Source organism: Jaculus jaculus, chromosome 6 (genome assembly GCF_020740685.1).
Source record: "Jaculus jaculus isolate mJacJac1 chromosome 6, mJacJac1.mat.Y.cur, whole genome shotgun sequence".
In the NCBI taxonomy this organism is placed as follows: Eukaryota; Metazoa; Chordata; class Mammalia; order Rodentia; family Dipodidae; genus Jaculus; species Jaculus jaculus.
In genome coordinates this window covers 144,454,546-144,478,707 of record NC_059107.1, presented here as the reverse complement: position 1 = coordinate 144,478,707, position 24,162 = coordinate 144,454,546, and the positions used below count along the sequence as shown (strand labels likewise).

General features: G+C 45.5%; 1 pseudogene; it reads right to left on the bottom strand.

Moving 5' to 3' along the window:
• Positions 1–23,229: 23,229 nt before the first annotated feature.
• LOC101615779 lies at positions 23,230–24,047 on the bottom strand (annotated as a pseudogene).
• Positions 24,048–24,162: the final 115 nt, after the last annotated feature.

Genomic DNA, 24,162 nt, shown 5'->3' with positions numbered 1-24,162 from the left:
TGGCATGCGTCTTTAATCCCAGCACTCAGGTAGGAGGATTGCCATTGAGTTCAAGGCCACCCTGAGACTACATGATGAATTCCAGGTCAGCCTGAGCTAGAGTGAGACCTTACCTTGAAAAACCAAAAAACTTTATAGATGCAACCATCACTCACTTTGGTTGCAGGACACTAAAAATATCAATCAGGAACTAAGCCTGAAGCTTCTCCCATGTTGGCAAGGGGTTATGAAAGCTGTTATGGAAAAAGAGACAACAATAGTCTTACCCAGCAGTGAGCCCCGTGAGTTACACAAGTGACAAACCAGGCAAGACGCACCCACTGGCTGCATTAGTGGCACAAGAGTTATGGCGGTAACCAATAGCTCTCTGATGATTTCATCGGAGGTTCTCTTTAGGAAAGGGAATTCATACCTGGTACTGAAAACCTAGTCAAAAGCCTGTGGCTGAGAATGTCATAGGCTCTAGGAGGGAAGCTGCTACCATTCCTCAGCTAAATGGATACCATCTGAAGCCCACTCTCTAGGCTAGCCAGCACTCCACTCAGTCCTGGCTTTCCTCCTACACAGATGTTGCGTGACCTTTCCTGGGGAGACATGAACAATTTTTTTTTTCTGTCCCAGATAGGGCACTGAGAACTTGGTGAACCAACTAGTTTATTGAAGTTACTTAGAAAAGCATATGTGTAGGCTGCAGAGATGGCTTAGTGGTTAAGGTGCTTGCCTGCAAAGACAAAGGATCCAGGTTCAACTCCCCAGGACCCATCTAAGCCAGATGCACAAGGGGGCGCATGTATCTGGAGTTTGTTTGCAGAGGCTGAGGCCCTGCGTGCCCATTCTCTCTCTCTCTCTCACATTCTACCAGCCTGAGCTACAGTGAGACCCTGCCTCCAAAAACCAAAACCAGAAAGAAAGAAAGAAAGAAAGAAAGAAAGAAAGAAAGAAAGGAAGGAAGGAAGGAAGGAAGGAAGGAAGGAAGGAAGGAAGGAAGGAAGGAAGGAAGGAAGGAAGGAAAGAAAGGAAAAGAGAAAAGAAAAGAAAAGAAAAAGAAGAAGAGCATCCATGGAGACGGGGGGGGGGGGGGGACGTGAGTAGTGCCAGGCCAGGAAGGAGACCCAGCACCCTGGCCTCTGCTTCCTGCAGGCTCTCACCCTCCCCATGGCTGAGCTGATCCAGAAGAAGCTGCAGGGAGACGTGGAGAAATGTCAACAGCTGCAGAAGGATCTGAGAAAATCCATGTCAGTAAAGGGGAGAGAATGGAAGGGAGGAGGATACTTAATAGGTTGATATTGTATATATGTAAGTACAATGATTGTAATGGGGAGGTAATACGATGGAGAATGGAATTTCAAAGGGGAAAGTGTGGGGGTGGGGAGGGAGAGAATTACCATGGGATATTTTTTTATAATCATGGAAAATGTTAATAAAAATTTAAAAATTAAAAAAGAAAGAAATAAAAAAGAAAAAGAAAAAAGCCCAGAAAAAAAAAAAAAAGAAAGAAAATCCATGTCAAGGAGGCAGAAGCTTGAGGCCAACTAACAGAAAACAATATCATCAAGGGAGGAACTGGCCCTGCTGGATGGATCCAACATAGTCTTTAAACTTCTGGGTCCCCGACTGGTCAGACAGGAGCTGGGGGAAGCTCAGGCAGCAGTGGGGGAGAGGCTGGACTATATCATGTCTGAAATTAAGCGATGCCAATCCTAGCTTTGGGGGTCTCAACCGGCAGTCAGAGCAACAGGCGGAGACCCTTGCTCAGCTGCGCCAGGAGTTCCAGTGGCCCAGGAGGAAAAGATGGGGCTTCTGGAAAGGCCTGACCCCACGGTAGAGGGAGAGGCAAAGGCAAGGGATGAGCCCCAGGGTCTATGTTATCGTAGTGAATAAATGCAAAAAAAGAAGAAAAAAACTGAAAGAAAGAGCAAGCCTGAGGAGCTCCGTGGCTTGAGAAGCTGCTTCACTGAAAAGCCAGCCCCTCTTTTGTAGACTCACCACTGCCCAGGGGCTTTGGTATGATGGGGTCCTTCGTGAGCAGCCCCGGTGCGCTTAGCCTGACCGCACGCTGTTCCTGTCCGTTGCTTGCCTGCCTTGACAGTCCTTGTCCGTAGATAGAATGTTAGCTTGCTGTGATTCATAAATTTCTCCCCAGAAACCCAACTCCATGAGGCAGAGACCTCTTGTTACTTGAGGCCAATCAGCAGGACCATCTCCATGGGCACACGGTACACACATGCAGGGCCCATAAGGGCGTGCACTTAGTTTAATACTATACCATCACCATCGGGAAATTCTCAATAATTTTATTTATTTGTTTTAAAATTATTTGTCTATTTATTTACAAGAGAGAAGTAAAGAAAGAAAGAAAGAAAGAAAGAAAGAAAGGAAGGAAGGAAGGAAGGAAGGAAGGAAGGAAGGAAGGAAGGAAGGTGGGAAGGTTGAAAAGGAGGAAGGAAGGAAGGAAGAAAGAAAGAAGCAGAGAAAGAGAGACAGAGAGATAATGGGCGTGCCAGGGCCTCTAGCCACTGCAAACGAACTCCAGACGCATGTGCCACCTTGTGCATCTGGCTTATGTGGATTCTGGGTCCTTAGGCTTCCCAGGCAAGCGCCTGAACTGCTAAGCTATCTCTCCAGCCTCCTCAATAATTTTTGAACAAAGGGCACTGCATTTTTCTTTTTTAAAAAAATATTTATTTGAGAGGGGGAGAGAGAAAGGGGCAGATATGAGAGGCCCTCCAGCTACTGCAGACAAACTGCACATGCATACGCCACCTTTTGTATCTGGCTTCGCAGGGGTACTGGGGACTCAAATCCGGGTGCTTAGGCTTTGTGAGCAAGCACCTTAACCGCCCGGCCATCTCTCCAGCCCCTGCGTTTTTCTTTTTCACTGCCCCCCCCAAACTAGGCAGCCGGTCTTGATAACCCTTATATACCTTTGTATCTGGCACATAGTTGATATCCAATAAATATCTGTTGAATGAGTGAGTGGATAAGTGACTGCCTGCTCAGAATGGTGGCTGAGTCTCACGTGAGTCCAAAGCACGTGTATTTTCACCTTCCCAACAACTACCCTCAGACACAGGCCTGAGTTTGACAAAATCTGCTCAAGGACTTTCCTTTCCTCTCTTTCCTTCACATCGTTTTGTCCCGGGCATCTCTGGGATGGGATTGCACTGGCAGCATTCTCTGGCATGAACCCCTCTGAGTCACAGAGCAATCCCACCGCCAGGGCGGGACAGCTGCAGCTGTCAGGCATCTGTGAGTTACTTTGAGACGGCATGAAGAACATCTCCCGATTGGTTAAATCTACTGTATGTCCTGCCTCTGGCTTTGTAGGATTGACGTTTCTACCGAATACTTTTATATACTTATGAAAATACAGCACCAGCTGCTGGAAGGAATGGGGGCCCCCTCACATTCAGCTGAGGTAATCCCTTACTTCAAAATTAATTTGAGTCTGATCTGAAGCTCTTTGAGCCTTGCCTAGTCTCTGTTAACTTGGAGGAATAACATGAAAGGATAAGTCTTAGAGTCAGAAGCCCTAGATGGGGATGGAGAATTGATTCAGATTGGGTCAAGGGAGGCTGTGAAGTGGCTTGCCTTCCTACAGCCCAAGAGTCTATCTGCACGATTAGACTTTCAGCAAATAGATTTGTGAAATCCTACCTCAAAGCAACCATCAAAGCAAAAAAGCTGGGGCCGCCTTTGGGACAGCGCCCACTGAGCAAATATTTAGGTCTTAGAGCATGCCAGAGATGAGCTCTGTGCTCATAAACCATCTGCAAACGGAATGCTGGGAAGAGACTTAGGCTCCAAGAGACTTAGCCCCGGGAGGCTTTAGCCACGGATCAGTCACAGTCAGTGAGGCAGGGGCGGTAGGAGGGGCCAGGGGTTAGACTAGCCCCAGACAGAGCATGGCAGAATGTTTGCTGACTAAAGCGCTGAGCAGGGCCAGTTTTTGAGAGTGTGATTTGCCAAATCAGCCAGGTCCGTCACCCCGTGATGGCCACCCCCACTTCAGTCTGTCCTCTTAGGGGTATGATGGTGGATAACAATGCTGTGTGCCTCTGGTCCCTTCTAGAGATGCAAGGATGTACAGGTTCAAACAGAGAGTGGCTAGAATACCAATGACTCTTGGTTTGGTGACTCTGGCCCTACAGAGCTATGAAAGGCAGTTTTAGTGTCAGTGAGCATTGGATGGATACAGAAAGGACACTAAGACAATCATATATTCTGGAAAGATCAAGAACTTTCAAATACTAACTGTCTCTCCTGAGAAGCTTTCTCAGAGAACCATACAGGAATGTCTCCTACCGACTATTTTGGCTATTATAAAATAATAATGTTTTGTTTTGAAAAAATATTTTACTTATTTTATTATTATTATTATTATTATTATTATTATTATTATTATTAGATAGTATCTGGATGTATCCCAGCCTCCTCTGCTACTGCAAATGAACTCCAGATGTATGTGCCAGTTTATGCATCTGGCTTTAATGTGGGTACTGGGGACTTGAATCCAGGCCATTGAGCTTTGCACACAATAGCTTTAACCACTAAGCCATCTCTCCAGTCCCAATAATAGCATTTTCATTTGCTTATTTGCAGAGTATCACACTATGTAGCACAGTCTAGCCTTGAACTTGTGATCTTCCTGCCTCAGCCTCTTGAGTGTTGGGGTTATAAGTGTTACTAAACCTCCTGATAGTCATTGACACTTTTAAGTGATTTGTTTGTTTCTGCATGAAAGGATGGGTGCACCAGGGCCTCTAGCCACTGCAAATGAACTCCAGATGCATGTGCCACCTTTTCCATCTGGCTTACATGGGTTCTGGGGAATCAAACCTGGGTTCTTAGGCTTTGCAGGCAACCACCCTAACCACTAAGCCATCTCTGCAGCCCCATTGACACTTTCTGAATGATTATCAAGTACACAAACCATTCAAATTACTTTGTATGCATCCATTGATTTACTCCCTACAACAAACTTCTTAGATAAGAACTGGGATTAAAGGCATGCGCCACCCACCGCACCAGCCTCATTTTTCAGGATTCTTTATCATGGGATTTTGCGGGGCAAATTAAAAAAAAAAGAAAAAAAAAAAAAAAAACAATGAGAGCTGGGCGTGGTGGCTCATGCCTTTAATCCCAGCACTCAGGAGGCAGGGGTAGGAGGATCACTGTAAATTAGAGGCCATCCTGAGACTACATAGTGAATTCCAGCTCAGCCTGGGCTAGAGTGAGACCCTACCTTGAGAAACCAAAAAATGAACAACAACAACAACAACAAAAAAAAAAAAAAACCCAAAACAAACAAAACAAAAAGAGCTAAAAAAAAAAAAAAAACTAGTCTTAAAGGAATTGGTTTAAAAAAATAGAAAGGAACTAAAATGATGCTAGAAAAATAGAAACCAGGTGCATTGTTACTATCATTATGATAACTTGCAGTATAGGGGATTGAACCCATGGCCTCATGCATGCTAGTCAAGCATTCTACCACTGAACTAAAAGGTTAACTCAATGTATAGGACCAGTTTGGGAAAACCAAGTAAAACACAAAGAGTTTTGTCAATTATTATTGATACCTTTACCAAGCATTCCTTTCCATGTTAGAGCTGGTCTTCCTTCTAAAACCTATGGCTGGGAGATGGGCATGGTGGTACACACCTTTAATCCCAGCACTCAGAAGGCAGAGGTAGGAGTTTGAGGCCAGCCTGGGATAGACCTCTCTCTCTCTCTATCTATCTATCTATCTATCTATCTATCTATCTATCTATCTGTCCTTCCAAATACATACATAAATAAAATAATAAAAAATATGGGCTAAACTACCTCTGACAATATATTTGTAAATAAAAAATTACTCTCATGGGCTGGAGAGATGGCTTAGTGATTAAGGTGCTTGCCTGCAAAGCCTAAGGACCCAGGTTGGATTCTCCAGGTCCCACATAAGCCAGATGCACAAGGTGGCACATGTGTCTGGAGTTTGTTTGCAATGGCTGGAAGCCATGGTGTGCCCAGTCTGTCTCTAATAAATAAAAATAGTTTTTAAATTACTCTCAAAAAAAAAAAAAAAACAAAAAGGGGGGGGGCTAAAGCACATGCTAACATTGTCCATCTTGGGGTTTCATCTTGAAGCACTAGCTGTAGCTTTTACTTTTAAGCTACAAATTAACCCTCTTTTAAACTCATTTTCAGAGTTTGGCCCACCCAGGCAGCTTTTAAATGCATACAAGTCATGGGCCAGGAATCGTGGTGTGTATCTGTAATCTTAGTACTTGGGTAGGGGGTACTGAGGCAGAACGATCACAAGTTCTAGGTCAGCTTGGGCTACATAACAAGAACCCGTCTCAAAAAAATATGTATATATTATATATGTTTATAAGCCACCAACTTTTGTATAGAACTATTATCTTTTTCCCTTCCAAATGGGCTATAAAAATTAAGCTGTTAGAATAACCTAAGGGAAAAATTACCAGAAGTATGGAGAAGTCATGAGAAGAATTTTAGGTTCCTGTTTCAAAGGATGAGGAAGACCACTTAATGTGAAAACATGACTCTTCCTGAGTAGGTGTGGTTTTTCTGTTACCATCCCTGTAAGGACCCAGGTTCCAGCTTCTCGGTCTCTAAATGTGGACTCACGGGGCCATGGCATTGGTCTGTCTTTCTATGTTCTAGATATGGCTTACAGTGCCACCAGGCAATTAGACATAAATGTTATGCAGAATGACTTTGAACTCTGTGCCATTCTTTAATTAGATGTGCTCTTTATCTACACTCTTTTTCAAGGCTGGTGTAACTGTCCTTCTGAGCACTTAATAACCATATGTAGCAGCCAAAGACAATCAGAGACACTGGAGCTAAGAAGAGCAAACAATATTTTGGTTCCTGCTCCCAAGTCAAAAAAGGCCATAGATAGCCATATCACTGAGTTCAAGGCCACCCTGAGACTACATAGTGAATTCCAGGTCAGTCTGGGCTACAGCGAGACCCTACCTCAAAGCAATAAAAAGGCCACAGGAGATAAGGAAACACCCCTAGCACGTCTTACAACTCTGATAATTCACCTCTTTCTTCACCAGGGAGGATACAATCACTCAGAGGTTGGACTCTAAAATCGGTGCTCAATCTGCAAGGAGTCACAAGAGAGTAATGTGTCAAAGGGAAGCCACATGGTTAGCAAAGCCCTGACTCATCCTTGCAGATGTCACAATTCTGAGCCACAGAGCCCCTCCTGGGTCCCTAAATGTCTCTCCTAAACAGCTTCAGTTGAATAAAAATATAAGAGAGAGCTGGAGAGAAGGTTTAGTGGTTAAGGCACTTGCCTGCGAAGCCTAATGATCCAGGTTTGACTCTCCAGAACCCACAAAAGCCAGATGCATAAGGTGGCACATGTGTCTGGAGTTCTTTGCAGTGGCTAGAGGCCCTGGTATGTCCATTATTTTTCTTTCTCTCTCCATCTCAAATAAAAATAAATTTCAAAATATATAGAAAGAGTTAAAATTTTTGGCATCTTTGGACTTAAGCACAGAAAGAAAAGCATAGTCAAGGAAGCAATGTGCTTCCTCAGAGTGACATCTGTGCCATTACCAAGTCATCTCACATTCAGATGGTCCTATGACAATGTAACTCCATCTGCCCAGATTTCTTCAGCATCCTCCAAGGCCTGAAGTCGATGAGAATGGAAACCCTACAGAGCTCCAGTTTGCGGCAGCTCCACCCCCCTTAACTCCTTCCTTTTGTTCTTTCTCCCCAGCATCTTCTTGCAGGACTGTCTTCCCACACTCTGCCGATGTGCTCTCCAGGTCCCTCAGATAGACCCATGAAGAAGCAGCCCTACTGCTACACCTGATGACCCCACTCAGCTCCAAGAAGTCAGATCTGCCATCAACACAGTTCCCTACACACAGTTTGGGTTGCTTCCTCAGAGGGAGGATTGATGCAGTTTAGGGTGAGTGGGTCCCCAAAAGTAAAAACAGGGAATGCCCTTGAGCTTGCCCTTACAATCTTCACTTTGCTAGCACTCAGAGAAGGAGCCAGCTTCTCCTTATCCCTTGCCTAAAGCTAGAGCTGTTTTTTTTTTTTTTCCATGAACAAGCTGAGTCCCTCTGTAAACTGGAGTTCTCCTTTCCCAGAATTAAGATTTGTTTTTAAAAAATATTTATTTATTTGAGAGAGAAAGAAAGAGAGAGAGGGAGAGAGAATAGGTGTTCCAGGGCCTCCAGCCACTGCAAACGCCAGACACATGTGCCCCTTTGTGCATCTGGCTTACATGGGTCTTGAAGAATTGAACCGGGGTCCTTAGGCTTTGCAGGTAAACACCTTAACTGCTAAGCCATCTCTCCAGCCCGAATCAAGATTCTTAAAGAGCCAGGAGTGGTAGTGCATGCCTTTCATCCCAGCACTCAGGATGCAGAGGTAGGAGGATCGCTGTGAGTTTGAGGCTACTCTGAGACTACATAGTGAATTCCAGGTCAGCCTGGACTAGAGAGACCCTACCTCAAATAACTAAAAAAAAAAAAAAAAAGATTCCTGGAATTAAAGGATTCAACCTGAACCTGCCATTGTGATTCACTAGTTCAGCCCCCATTCAGAACCTATAAATGACCCCAATTTGGGTCTCTGTGAGCTTCTACCAACTTCTGACTTCTCATGGGAAGGACTTTATTTTTTCAAGGTAGGGTCTCACTCTAGCTCAGGCTGACCTGGAATTCACTACGTAGTCTCAGTGTGGCCTTGAACTCACAGCGATCCTCCTACCTCTGCCTCCCAAGTGCTGGGATTAAAAGCATGTGCCACCACGCCCAGCTTGGGAAGGGCTTTTTAAATACTCTTTCCCCCTCTCAATTTAATAAGTCTCTCTAAACTTTAAAAATCATTTTTAAAAAGGCCAGGTGTAAAGGAAGGGACGAGGGTACTTAATAGGTTGATATTGTATATATGTAAGTACAATGATTGTGGTGGGGAGGTAATATGATAGAGAATGGAATTTCAAAGGGGAAAGTGTGGGGGGTGGGGAGGGAGGGAATTACCCTGGGATTTTTTTTTATAATCATGAAAATGCAAATAAAAATTTAAAAAATTTAAAAAAAAAGGCCAGGTGTGGTGGCACACACCTTTAATCCCAGCACTCAGGAGGCAGAGGTAGGAGGAGTGCCGTGAGTTCGAGGCCACCCTGGACTACATAGTGAATTCCAGGTCAGCCTGGGCTAGAGTGAGACCCTACCTCGAAAAAGAAAAAAAAAAAAAAAGTACAAGAAGAGCAAATGCCTACGATCATTTTAAGTCACACAAAACTTGTTATCTAGGTGGGAATTTAATGCTAAGATGCATCTGGACCTCCACAATGGTAGAACCTGCCTAAGTATAAAGCACCACAAAAAGGAACAAAAGGAAAACGGAAAAAGTCCTAGTCCCTAAACCAGGCATGGTGGCGCACACCTTTAAGCCTGGCACTCGGGAGGAAGAGGTAGGAGGATTGCCGTGAGTTTGAGGCCACACTGAAATGACATAGTGAATTCCAGGTTAGCCTGGGCTAGAATAAGAACCTACCTCAAAAAAAACCAAAAAACCCAAAAAGCAAAAAAAAAAAAAAAAAAAAAAAAATCATCATATAAAAGCAAAGTCTTGAGCTGAAGGGATTGCTCAGTGGTTAAGGCACTTGCCTGTGAAGCCTGATGACCCGGATTCTGCTCCCCAGTGCCCACATAAAGCCTGATGCACAGAGTGGCACATGTATCTGGAGTTTGCAGCAGCTGGAGGCCCTGGCATGCCCATTCAAATTCTCTCTCTCTCCTTGCAAATAAATAAATAATATATATATATATGCATATATATAAAAGCAAAGCCTGGGCTGGAGAGATGGCTTAGCAGTTAAGGTGCTTGTTTGCAAAGCCTAAGGACCTAGGTTTGATTCCCCAGTACCCACTTAAGCCAGATACACATGGTGGTGCATGTGTCTGGAGTTTGTTGGCAGGAGCTAGAGGCCCTACTGTGCCCATTCTTGCTCTCTCTCGCTCTCGCTCTCTCCCTCTTTCTCTCAAATATGCCTCTAATCCCAGCACTCAGGAGGCAGAGAGGTAGGACTGTTGTGAGTTCTAGGCCAACCCAAGACTACAGACACTGTTCCATGTCAGCCTAGGCTAGAGAGAGACCTACCTGGGGTTAAAAAAAAAGCAAAGTCCTAAGGTAGGGGTACTGACACATGCCTTTAATCCCCACACTCAAAAGACAGAGGTAAAGAAGACAGCCATGAGTTCAAGGCCAGCCTGGGACAACATAGTGAATTCTAGGTCAACCTGGCTAGAATAAGACCCTACCTAAAAAAAGTAAGTCCTGATAAAGTGGTATTCAGTTATAATTCCAGCACACCACAGGTAGAAGCAAGAGGATCTGAAGCTCAAGGTTACCCTTGACTAAAAAGAATGTTTGAGGTCAGACTGCGTTACATGATACTCTGCCTTCAAAAGAAAAAAAAAATCCTTGGATTTCAAGGCCTCATCTTCCCCTGGCTTTTCCTCAGATGACTGAGGCTGTTGTGCAATTCCTCTTGGCTTTCTCACTTGTAGCTCGGGCTTCTGTTTCCTCAAGTCTGCTACAATCTGTTAGTACGGGCCAGTGTGCAGTCAGCCTTCTGGAAGGGTTACTGAGTGCTTGCTTTTCACCCACTGTCTTTTTGTTTTTGTTTTTCGAGGTAGGGTCTCACTCTAGTCCAGGCTGACCTGGAATTCACGATGTAGTCTCAGGGTGGCCTCGAACTCATGGCGATCCTCCTACCTCTGCCTCCTGAGTGCCGGGATTAGAGGCGTGCGCCACCACGCCCGGCTCATTCACTGTCTTTATCTTGGTTGGCTTGTGCCTGTTCTTTAACTTTGTCCTGTCATGTTAGTGGTTTTCTTTTTTTTTTTTTCAGTACAAGGGGGTGAACACAGGACCTCCCGCATGCTTGGCAAATACTCTCCTACTGAGCCATAAGCCCAGCCCTGTAGCAGAGTGTTTGGGAGAGGGTAAAGATGATACGTTTTTTATTCCATATACATTTATCTGGAACTAATGGTCTAGTATTTATAGAAAAATATATTATTTTCTAAGAGGAAGATAGAAGCATGCCCTTTATTCATTCAGATATTTAGGGCTGGGCCTGGTGACACCTCTGTGATCCCAGCAGTAGAGGTAGGAGTACTGTGAGTTCCAGCCAAGACCTTATTTAAAACAAAACAAAACTGGGCTTAGTGGGTAAGGCGCTTGCCTGCAAAGCCAAAGGATCCAGGTTCGATTCTCTAGGACTCATGTAAGCCAGATGCACAGGTTGGTGCATGTGTCTGGAGTTCATTTGCAATGGCTGGTGTGCCCATTCCCTCCCTCTCTCTTAAACAAACAAACAAACAGACAGACAACTGTATGTATGTGTTGTATGAATAAATACTACATACCATGCACAGTGCTAAGCCCAAAGGGCACAAAATAGACTATGACGAAGTATGTACTCTGCACGTTTTGGTGATTTTTTTCCTCTGAAAGTGAAAAGGCAATTTTTAGGCAATAATTGCAGTGGAGGCACCAAAAAGTAGACCAGCTTGAGGTCAAATACTTTGAGGCTAACTGTTCTACCTCTCAGCCGTGAACTCTGGAAGGATAAAACCTACAAGTGACTCATCTCTGTGACTTGACCCCTGACAGAAGTTTGGTCTGGAAATGATCTGATATCACTGTAGTCTACTTAGAACGGTCGTGAATCATGGAGATGTTGCCCATGTTATCATTTAAAGCAGGATCTGGGCTGGAGAGATGGCTTAACACTTAAGTGCTTGCCTGTGGAGCCTAAGAACCCCAGTTCTTAGAAACCAGGTATAGTGGTGCACACCTGTGATCCCAGAACTGGAGAAACTGAGGCAGGAAAAGCACAAGTTTGAGTCTAGACTGGGCTACACAGCAAGACCCTCACTCACACAAAATAAGCGAATTAAAGGAAGAAAGGAAGGAGGAAAATTGAGACAGAGAGAGAGCTCACCATGCCTTTGAGGGTTAGGTAAGAAAGTGAAACTGCCAGGCATGGCGGCGCCTGCCTTTAATCCCAGCACTCGGGAGGCAGAGGTAGGAGATTGCCGTGAGATCGAGGCCACCCTGAGACTACAGAGCGAATTCCAGGTCAGCCAGAGCTAGAGTGAAACCCCATCTGAAAAAAAAAAAAAAGGCTGGAGGGATGGCTTAGTGGTTAAGGCATTTGCTTGCAAAGCCAAAGGAGCCAGGTTTAATTCCCCAGGACCCACATTAGCAAGATGCACAGGGTGCACGTGTGTCTGGAGTTGGTTTGCAGTGGCTAGGGGCCCTGGCATGCCCACTTTCTCTCTCTCTCTCTCTTTGTCAAATAAATAAATTTAAAAAATATTTAAAAATAAAAAGAGGAGAGATGGCTTAGCAGTTAAGGCATTTGTCTGCATAGCCAAAGGACCTCAGTTTGATTCCCCAGGACCCACATAAGCCAGATGCACAAGGTGGCACATGCGTCTGGGGTTTGTTTGCAGTAGCTGGAAGTCCTAGTGTGTCCATTCTCTTTCTCTCTCTCTGTCTCTATGCCTCTTTCTCTCTCGCTCTCTCAAATAAATTAATTAAATTAAAAAACAAAAAGAAAGTGAACCCCAAAGCTTCGAGAGTTAGCACTAGATATTGTACATAGTCCAAAAGTTATAAAGGCCCATGAGGTGCCCAGAACAATACAGGTTATTGCCAAGGCTCTTGGTTGCCCACCAGAATGAGGCGGTAAGACCCTGTTGCTAAAGACGCCGTATGCTTTGATTTCGAGAGATCAAGCAGGAGCTGAGCTGGAAGCCTACTTTCAGCTACCTAGCTATCAGCAGGCAAAGAAATGCCATGCAGGCTGCTAGGAAAGGAAAGTCATCAGCTGTCTGACCCAGCATCAGGCCCTGGGAGCTTTGCAGCAGACAGCCAAGCAAGACACGCCACTGGTGCAAACATGGCCTGCATGTCTGTTATGGAGGTAACCCACTGCCCTCACGCTGGATTTGAGGCCTGCTCCACGGGAGGACTGTCATGCCTGGTACTGAAAACCTTGTCAAAAGCCTATGGTACATAAGCCAGACACACAAGGTGGCCCATGCGTCTGGAGTTCATTTGCAGCAGAAAATAAATAAATATATTTTAAAAAGAAAAGAAAACTTCAGGGCTGGAGAAATGGCTAAGCGGTTAAGGTGCTTGCTCACGAAGCCTAAGGATCCAGGTTCGACTCCCCAGGACCCACATAAGCCAGATGAATACAGTGATCCATGCTTCTGGAATTCATTTGCAGTGGCTAGAGGACCTGATTTACCCATTCTGTCTCTCTCTCTCTCTCTAATAAAGAAAGGTAAATTTAGCTCTTAAAAAAAATCCAGGGCTGGAGAGATGGCTTATTGGTTAAGGTGCATGTCTGCAAAGCCTAAGGACTCAGGTTTGATTCTCCAGGTCCCATGTACCAGATGCACATGATGGCACATGTGTCTGGAGTGTGTTTGCAGTGGCTAGATGCCTTGGCATGCCCATTCCCTCTTTCTCCCTCTCTCTCTGTCTCTAATAAATAAATAAAATAAATCTTTAAAAAATTCAGCCAGGTATAGGGGAGCACACCTTCAATTCCAGAGCTCAGGAAGCAGAGATAGAAGGATCACTGTGAGTTCAAGGACAGCCTGGAACTACAGAGTGAGATCCAAGGCATTTGGGCTAGAGTGAGACTCTACCTCAGAAAAAGAAAAGCCCCCCAAATTTTTTTAGTATATTTTATTTAGTTATTTATTTGAGAGAGAGAAAGAAAGGAGGGAAGGAGAGAGAGAATGGCTACACACCAGGGCCCCCAGCCACTGCAAATGAACTCTAGATGCACATGCCCCATTGTGCATCTGGCTTTCGTGGATCCTGGAGAATTGAACCGGGGTTCTTTGGCTTTGCAGGCAAGCACCTTAACCACTAAGCTATCTCTCCAGTCCAAAAAGCCAAAAGTTTTAATTAATTAATTCAAATTAAAATCTTATTTGTGACCTGTTACTAATATTCATGAGATATAAATTTTGACATTAAAAAAACGCCTGTGGCTGCGTAGGTCACAGGCCCTGGAGGGAAGCTAAGGCTATTGTTTGGCTGCATGGATGTGATGCTCACTGAATTGCCCTCTAACTATTCACGTTGACAGGTACGGGCAGCTCCCACCTGTGCTCAGAGAAGCTTCTTTCTGCAGGTGGAGGTGACTTCTGGGGAGACTCAAGACTTGTTAGCGTGCTGAGAATATGTCATTGGAGAGTGCTCAGTGCTAAATGAGACATCTGTATCCCAAGGCTCAGGGAATGTCACAGAAGAAGGGGGAATAAAGAATGTAAGAGGGACTAGAGAGATGGCTCAGCAATTAAAGGTGCTTTGTTTGCATTGTGAAGCTTGACGGCTCAGGTTCGACTCCCCAGTACCCATGTAAATCCAGATGCACAAAGTAGTGCCTGCATGTGGAGTTCATTTGCAGTAGCTAGAGACCCTGGTGCATCCATTCTTTCTCTATCTCTTTCTCCTTGAAAATAAAGAAAATATTGGGCTGGAGAGATGGCTTAGTGGTTAAGTGCTTGCCTGTGAAACCTAAGGACCCCTGTTTGAGGCTTGATTCCCCAGGACCCACGTTAGCCAGATGCACAAGATGGCACACGTGTCTGGAGTTCGTTTGCAGTGGCTGGAGGCCCTGGCACACCCATTCTCTCTCTCTCTCTCTCTCTCTCTCTCTCTCTGCCTCTTTCTCTCTCTGTTGGTTGCTCTCAAATAAATAAAAAGTAACAAAAAATATTTTTTAAAAAGAAAATATTAATATTTTACTTACTTGAGACAAGCAGGCAGAAAGAGAGAGAGAGAGAATAAGAATGGGTGTACCAGGGCCTCTAGCTGCTGCAGATGAACTCCAGATGCATGCATCACCTTGTGCATCTGGCTTTATGTGGGTACTGGGGAATTGAACCTGGGTCCTTAGGCCTTGCAGACAAGCACCTTAACCACTAAGCCATCCCTCCAGCTCATGCTATTTTCTTTCACTAATGAAATAAGATTTCAATCTCTTAAGCAATCACCAAAGAGCTAGGTGGAAAATTTGATAACCATGAACCTAATTTTATATCCTAGTAAAAATATGATACTGCTTGTTTGGAAAATTCAATAAGAATCTATTTGCAGACTTAATGGTGTAAAGAAGTTTGTCGGGTTATAGGTTACCCAGCTTTGCGAGAGTAAAGCTCATGACCCCGCTTCCTCTGGCGAGCTGGAAGTCAGCTGAAAAGGCTGAAGTGGCAGAAAAGCTTCACCTTCTCAAAACGTGGTGAAAGATATGTGGTCCTCGTGTAGAAGGCCCAAATTGGGCTCAACTGGAAGATGGCTTTGAGCACTCTAAAGCTGTAATGAAACTCGGCATTTGATGGTATTAAGATCTAATATTGAGCCAGGTGTGGTGGCGCATGCCTTTAATCCCAGCACTCGGGAGGCAGAGGTAGGAGGATCTTCATGAGTTTGAGGCCACCCTAAAACTACATGGTGAATTCCAGGTCAGCCTGAGCCAGAGTGACACCCTGCCGGGGGGGGGGGTGGATTCCAATTCCTGTCCCAGGCAATGTGCTACATGCTCATGTAATCCCAAAAGAGTTTTAAGTAAGATTAGTCATATCCTTTCCTCACTTTATAGGTTAAAAAAACAAAACAAAACACTAAAGCATAGGAAGATTGATTATGTAATTTCCCTAGGATTTCACCATTGGGGTTTCTGGCTTAGAGAGATCACACCTGCACTGTTCAGTATTTCACAAACTAACCATGAGACTGTTGAACACTTGATACGGGGCCAGTCACGGTGCACCTGCGCTCTCCTTGTGAGATACCCATCATATTTTAAAGGCCTGGCATAAAACATATAAAATAGCTCATTGTGGCCAGGCATGGTGCTGCAACCCTTTAATCCCACCCCACACTTGGGAAGCAGAGGTAGGAGGATCACTGTGAGTTCGCGGCCAGCCTGAGACTGCAGAGTGAGCTCCAGGTCAGCCTGGACCACAGTGAGACCCTACACTAAAAAAAAAAAAAAAAAAAAATCTCATCATCTTTGTCACATTCATTATTATTGGAATGTAGCCTTTTTCTCCAGGCATACCATGTTCATCACAATGCTGTAATGGAGCAGAAATAACTGTGGCCCTTAGTCATGACAATGAAATCAAACAATACGGTGATAACTAGGTCTATGCTAATGACGACTGCAGTTAACACTCCCTAGTCTAAGGAGGGAAGAGAGGATCTGGACTAGATCTTGACTTGGGATCCACCTGCCACTCTCTCCTATCCCTGCCCCCTGCCTCAGTGGCACATTGTCTTGGGATGGGGTGAGGGTGTTTGAGGGTACAGAAAGTGGAAGGTGACTGAAAGCTGGACTCAATTGGCACAGCTTCAGCGAAGTCACCACCCGTGATGGGGTGGGACTTTTTGGCGAGGTAACTGTCTTTGAATCACCTACACTCCTGTAAATAACCCTTCACCTGTGCTTGTGAAAGACCACTGCTTAACTTGGATAGAATTATTTCCTTAGTCTGTCATGGGTGCCCTATCTAGATTAAATAGACCAATATTTACATCTCCCCCCAAAAAGGTAACTGCATTTAAAAATTGTTTTATTTTAAGGCCAGGTGTGGTGAGCATGCCTTTAATCCCAGCACTCGGAAGGCAGAGGTAGGAGGATCACCATGAGTTCAAGGCTACCCTGAGATTACATAGTGAGTTCCAGGTCAGCCTGGGCTAGAATAAGACCCTACCTCAAAAAAAAAAAATTTTTTTTTTGTTTTATTTGAAACAGGGTTTTGTTATACAGCCCAGATGGGCCTGGAACTTGTGATTCTCCTGCCTCAGCCTCCTAAGTGCTGGAATTATAAGCCTGTCCCACCGCACCTAGTTTCATTACATATTTAGACGATAATATCTTGGATATACAAGTTTACATGAGACGTTATCAAAACGAATTCCAGTGGCTGGAATAACTCGGTTGGTAAAGTGCTTGCATCACCGGGGGCCTGAGTTTGATTCCCGGTACTCATATATAATTCTGGGCATGTCAGCATGCGCCTGGAACCCCAGCACTGGGGAGGCTGAGACAGGAGGATCCCTGGGGCTCAGTGCCCAGGTGGTCCAGCCTGATTGGTGAGCTTCAGGCCACTGAAAGCCTTGTCTCAAAAGAAGTGAATGGTGCTGGAGAGATGGCTTAGCGGTTAAGACATTTGCCTGCAAAGCCAAAGGACCCAGGTTCAATTCCCTAGGACCCACGTAAGCTGGATGCACAAGGTAGTGCACGTGTCTGGAGTTTGTTTGCAGTAGCTGGAGGCCCTGGCATGCCCATTCTCTATCTCTCTCTTTCTCTCTATCTCTCTTTCTCTCTTTTTTTTCTCTCTCTCCCTCCCTCTTTCTCTCTCAGATAAATAAATAAAATATATTAAGAAAAAAAAAAAAGCAGTGGATGGTGTTCCTGGGGAAAATGCCCAAGGCTCTCTTCTGTCCTTCACACATGCATGAATGCCTGTATGCACACACCCACATACACACAAATGTGCGCGCACACACACACACAATCATGCACACACATGTGAAAATGCGTTCAGTTTTTTTTTTTTAAATTTAGTTCTTAAAAAAATAAAGTAAGTGGGTAAAATGCTTGCCATTTAAGCATCCCCAACGCCCATGTAAACGTTGAGTGTGGTGGCATGTGCCTACAATCCCAGTGTGGGGGGTGGCGGGGAGGGGGTAGAGACAGGATGACCTCTCAGGCTCGCTGGCTACTTAGTGGAGCTGAATAGGTGAGCTCGGGCTCCGTCCCAGATCCTGTCTGACAAAACAAGGTACAGAGGAACTGACAAACACTAGCACGGACTTCTCACTTCCACGGGCACACACACACGCACACATGCACACGCACACGTGCCCATACACAAATGAACACATACGCATGCTTACCACACATACATACGTACATACATGCAAAAAGAAAAGGTCTAATTACATCTTTGGCTTTCTTCCCATTTTGATTGGAAATGGCTGATCCACACTCTCCTGCAACCCTTTCTCCTCATCTAATAGAAAAGCCCTCTGAAGGGCTGGGGAGATGGCTCAGCAGTTAAAGGTGCTTGCTTGAAAGGCCTTTCATTACTAATGGGTGTGTTTTGTATATAGCATGTAGCAATGTGAACGAGCTGTTTGTTGGTGGCAGAAATGATGCTCTGAAGAATGTGGAGAGGGAGGAAACAAAAAGAGCCAGAAATGTCATTCCCTCACAACCAGCACCAAAACCCCACAGTGGGGGACAAGGTAGCAGTGTCTTCTGTACCGTGCACGCAGATCTGCAGGGCTGGTCGACATGCCCGGCGCCGTCTCGTTTCTGCACTGTCCTGGCTCCAGCCTTTGGTGGGCAGACATCAGCAGTCAGTCAACACCTCCCTCGTTCCATCCTAGACCGACAGAGGAAAACCCATCCTTCTTGATAATTTATCTTTGTGTCTATATACTTAACATTTCCCTCTACTTAGCAATTATATCCATTCACAGATTCGTTCTTTTTCAATATCTGAGATTTATTGAGGTGCAGTAGAACTTGCAGATACTGAAGGTCTTCCCTGGGACGATGCTGTGGTGCTCTGGTAGAGCCCATGATGAGCGTGTGGGAAGCCCTGCATCCGTGCCTAGAACTACAGGGGAGAAAGGTGGAGGGCTTACATGGTGCCTGGTTTATGTCGATTTGTTGAACAAATAAAGCTGACAATGGGATGACAAAATAGATTATAATCAGAACAGCTTGAAGGGGTTGAGAGAAAATAAAAGGTGGTAGTTCTGACATACAAAGTACTTTTTATGAAAGAGACAATGCAAGAGAGAGAGCAAGAGAAAAAATTGGCATCTCAGGGACTTTAGCCACTGCACTCAAGCCCCAGACACATGTGCCACCTTGTGTGCATGCGTAACCTTATGCATCTGGCTTACGTGGGTTCTGTGGAGTTGAATCTGGGTCCTTAGACTTTGCAGGCAAACGCCCTAACTGCTAAGCTATCTCTCAAGCCCCAGAGTACTTTTTTTGTTTTGGTTTTTCAAGGTAAGGTTTCACTCTAGCTCAGGCTGACCTGGAATTCACTATGTAGTCTCAGGGTGGCCTCGAACTCATGGTGATCCTCCTACCTCTGCCTCCCGAGTGCTGGGATTAGAGGCATGCGCCACCACACCCAGCTTCAGAGTACTTTTAATAAATGAAATTTGTATGGCTCCATTCCCCTCTACAAGTCTATAAAGTGGGTACAATCCTCACCCCTATTTTACAACAGAGGAAAACAATCCACAGACCCATATTTCGTGCGGTTGCTCTGTATTTATCGGGTGTCTTCTTTGCAGAGTCACATGGATAATAAGCACTAGACCTAGCAATGCCCCCAGTCCGTCTGAGTTTGAAGCGCATTTGTTGCTACTAGGCTAGACTATCCCTATTAAAACTAAGACAACTGAAAACTCCAAACCTGCTCTAACTTGTAAGTAACAGCGAGTACAAGACAGGAGGTGGCGAGGCTGGGTTTCTCAGCAGAACACAAGCTTGGAGCCTGACCTTTCATCCCCAACTCAGACACGCCTATGTACGACACCAGGATCTCTTGCCACGGGTGGAGACAGGGAGCTGGCCGGCTCCGTGTGTCTGCATTCCCACTTGCTATCCCATGGATCCAACCGCCCGCAGCTCCCTGACATTAGGCCTTGATGGCTAAGTCTGCCCTGGCACAGGAGCAGAGGGACTCCAAGGCTCGAGGAGCTGAGAATTCTTACTGGCCGCTTGGGAGGGCCAGATAACACCAGCGAGAGGCTGGCGTGCTTAGAAGAGGGAACGCTATTTTGAGAATCTGGTCTAGTGTGTTTCACAGTGGAAAAACAGTGGCAGTCGGCAGCAGGATGCGACCTGACATGAGTTATGGCTCAGGCGTCAGTGCCCTGGGTTTCTATTTTTATTGCTGAACTTGAAGTTGGATCGCTTACAAAGGCTGGCCCCTAAGAAAGAAATAAAAGTCAGTGTGAAATCTGGAGTGTTATTTATTTATTTTAGAAAATGTCATAGATCAAGATTGGAGGGTCAACTTGTTAGGTCACGAGACCCCTACATAAAGGAACACTGTACAGTTATTAAAATGTGGAGTTGTTTGTTTGCTTGTTTGTTTTGAGACAGGGTCTTGCCTTATCCCAGGCTGACTTGGAATTCACTATGTAGTCTCTGGGTGGCCTCAAACTCACAGCAATCCTCCTACCTCTGCATCCTAAGTGCTGGAATTAAAGCCGTGCCCCACCATACCTGGCTAAAATGTGAAGTTTAAAACGATATTTATTTATTTATTTTAGAGAGAGAGTATGAGTGTGTCAGGGCATATACCACTGTGTTTGTCTGTCTTTATATGGGTATTAGGGAATTGAACAGGGGCCACCAAGCTTTTCAAGCAAGCGCCTTAAGCCAGCCCTACAGTATAAAGTTCTATGTGAGTATATTATGGGCTGAGTTGTGTTCTTGCAAAATTCACATGCTGAGGTCTAACACTGAGCATCTCAAACTATAAGCTGGAAGTAAAGTGGATAGAGACATAATTAGCTACGACAAGACCACACTGGAATGTGGTGAGCATTGATCCAATATGTTTATGGCCTTTATGAAAAGGGGGAATGTAGGGCTGGAGAGATGGCTTAGTAGTTAAGGTACTTGCCTGCAAAGCCTAAGGACCCTGGTTCGATTCTCCATGTCCTATGTAAGCCAGATGCACATGGTGGTACACGCATCTGGAGTTCTTTTGCAGTGACTACAGGCACTGGTGTGCCCATTCTCACTCTTTTTCTCTCTCCCTCTGTCTGTCTAATAATAAAAATAAAGCTGGGTATGGTGGCACACGCCTTTAATCCCAGCACTCAGGAGGGGGAGGTAGGAGGATTGCCATGAGTTCGAGGCCACTCAGACTACAGAGTGAATTTCATGTCAGTCTGAGCTAGAGTGAAATCCTACCTCGAAAAAAAAAATTTATGGGGGAATATAGACTCAGAGACAAATCCACACATGGTGGGAAGACATTGAAGAGGCAGAGGGAGGAATGGCTTCCCATAGGGCAGAGCCTCCTTCACCCTCAGGAGGAACCAACACTGTCTACACCTTGATTTGGGACTTCTAGCCTCCAAAGTTATGAGACAATAAATTTCAAGGATTTCACCCACCAAGTTTTTGGTACTTTCTTATTGCTACCCTGGAAAACTAATTTAGGATATAATCTAGCCTAATGATATGTGTGTGTGTCTGTGTGTGTGTGTGTTCAGATTTACTGATAGATTTAAGGAGAATCTCTGAGTTTTCCTCATCTTCAGGAAACATCACGGAAGTTCCTAAGACAGGGCTTCCTCATGGTCAAGCAGAACCAGAAGTCGTCTCCATGTTCTCTCCAAATCTGGGTTCCCCAGAAACTGTTTTCCACCCTAATTGTTATAAGAATGTCACAAGTGGGAGCCAGGCATGGTGGCGCACGCCTTCAATCCCAGCACTTAGGAGGCAGAGGTAGGAGGATTGCCGTGAGTTTGAGGCCACCCTGAGACTCCATAGTGAATTCCAGGTCAGGGTGGGCTAGAGTGAGACCCTACCTCAAAAAAAACAAAAAAAAGGCTGGAGAGATAGCTTAGCAGTTAAGCGCTTGCCTATGAAGCCTAAGGACCCGGTTCGAGGCTCGAATCCCCAGGACCCACGTTAGCCAGATGCACAAGGGGGCGCATGCATCTGGAGTTCCTTTGCACTGGCTGGAGGCCCTGGCACGTCCATTCTCTCTCTCTCTCTCTGTCTGCCTCTTTCTCTCTGTGTCACTTTCAAATAAATAAATAAAAATAAACAACAAAATTTTTTTTAAAAACAAAAAAAAAAAGAATGTCACAAATGGTAAAGCGTTTACCCCAAACAGACCCAACTCTTTGCTAAGGATGCAGACTTTTCTACTTATTCATGCAAGAAAGGATGCTGGATCCATTTTTAAAGTACTATGAAACTTCTGTTATTACCGAGTTTCCTCCAAAGCAAGAAAGTCACTGGGTGTGCAGTGGCGGGTGTCTGTGGGCTGACCTCAGGGTGGCAGAAAGAGGAGATGAGAGGGGTGCAAAAGACCCAGAATAAGTCACAGGCAGAGGGACACAATGACTGCAGTGTTCAGGTCACGTGACCCTTCTCAAAACCTTTAATGCTCTTCAAATTGTTCCTTTCGTATGGGGTAGGGGCTGGATTAGCAAGCTAAGGTGCTTTCTCCTTTGTAAAATCTAAATAAAATGTGGTATTTTAAAAATAAAATAAAAACTGTAGGAAAAGATAAAGGGAGTTTCCAGCCCTGGAGTCCCCTCCTCTCAGAGGACTCTATTCTCTCTGCTCTCTTTTTCTCTTTGAATAAACTTTATTCTTTAAAATAAAACAACAACAAAATGACAGCTAGGGGTGGTGTAACAGCACTTGGGAGGCAGAGGTAGAAGGAGTGCTGTGGCTTTAAGGCTAGCCTGGGACTACAGAGTGAGTTCCAGGTCAGCCTGGGCTATAGTAAGGCTCTGCCTCAAAAAAAAAAAAAAAGAAAAGAAAAGAAAAGAAAAGACCAACCATCACAGTTGTCTTCCTTCCCCCTCCCTCTCGGTTTTCTGAGGTAGGGTCTCACTCTAGACCAGGCTGACCTGGAATTCACTATGGCGTCTCAGGATGGCCTCGAACTCACAGCAACCCTTTGCCTCCCTAGCGCTGGGATTAAAGGTGTGCGCCACCACACCCGGCTACACAGTTGTCTTTTTAAATTAATGAAAGAATTAACTTATTTATTTATTTTCAAATAACAAAATGATTTTAATGCACAAGGCACAGTACAAGGCTGGAATCATTAGACATCCTCATGCACAAAGGATCCAACAGGCTAGCAGGAACACTGCCCCCATCTCCTAGCTTTCTGGGTACCCTGGGGAACCCCAAGAGAGTATGGGGTCCTCCAGGCTTGGCCATGGTGCCTGGGAGGCAGGAAGTAACTAGGTAACTAACGTGATCCCATTTACCCCTCCAGTGGTACTGCCTTCAGGGGCCAGTTCTTTGGTCTGGAAAAAGTCAGTGCAAAGGTCCAAGCTCTGGAACAGACAAGGTGCCAGGGAATGAGCAGGTCTCTGCGCGGTCCTCAGCCCTCAGGGACAACGTGTGGCCTTGTCCTTGTTGGCAGTTAGGTAGAGGCTGCCGTCAACACTGTTTATGCCTGAAGGGTGAAAATATATGAAGCAGGGATTAGAGGTTCGTTAGTGCCCCTTGCTTTCTGCTCCCCAACCTCTTGGTCACTCACGGACATCCCCCAAGCGTGGGGCCCCTGATTCCTCCAGCTCAGCCAGAACGTTGGTCTCAAAGGTCAGTGCCGCCACACGGAAGAGGAATTCTCGGACATTCTCACCAGTGATGGACGACACTGCCCAGTACTCAGATTTAATCTCTTGGGCCACCTTGAGGGCAGCTTTCTCGATGAGTGCACACTGGGCAGGAGTACTCAGGTCCTCCTTGGAGCCCACAAGGAAGAGAAGCTGGAAGGGTCCAGCACACCAGCAAGCCACTGCTTGGTATGTTCCAGGGACACCACATCAATCAGGTTGATGGATGACAATGAGGACGGCTTAGGTAGCAGGTGGATGCAATGCATTTGAGCCTCTCCTGTCCAGCAGTGTCCCAGTGTTGGAGACCAAAGGGGACACCCCAAACTTCAAATCGCTCCAACTCCAAGTCCACTCCAATGGTGGCTTTGTAATTCTTATCAATGGTATCTTTACAGAACCTATTAATGAGGCAGGTCTTCCCCACAAACAGGTCCCCCAACCACAATGACCTTGGGTATCTTAAATCCCATGGGGCCTGTCCAGTGCTCCTGGCAGGCACAAGGGCCTGGGGTGGGTGGGGGGGACGTCTTTGCAATGCCACCTCCTTGCTCAGGCAAGGGGCACATGGCGGCTAGGATGTTCATCTCGCCTGTGCTCTTGGATCCGTCCTGGGAGACCCCACAATCACTCGAGGCCACGGGGTGCCCACACTACGACCACAGCAGGCCACGAGGATGAGACGGTCACCCCGGGGTAAGG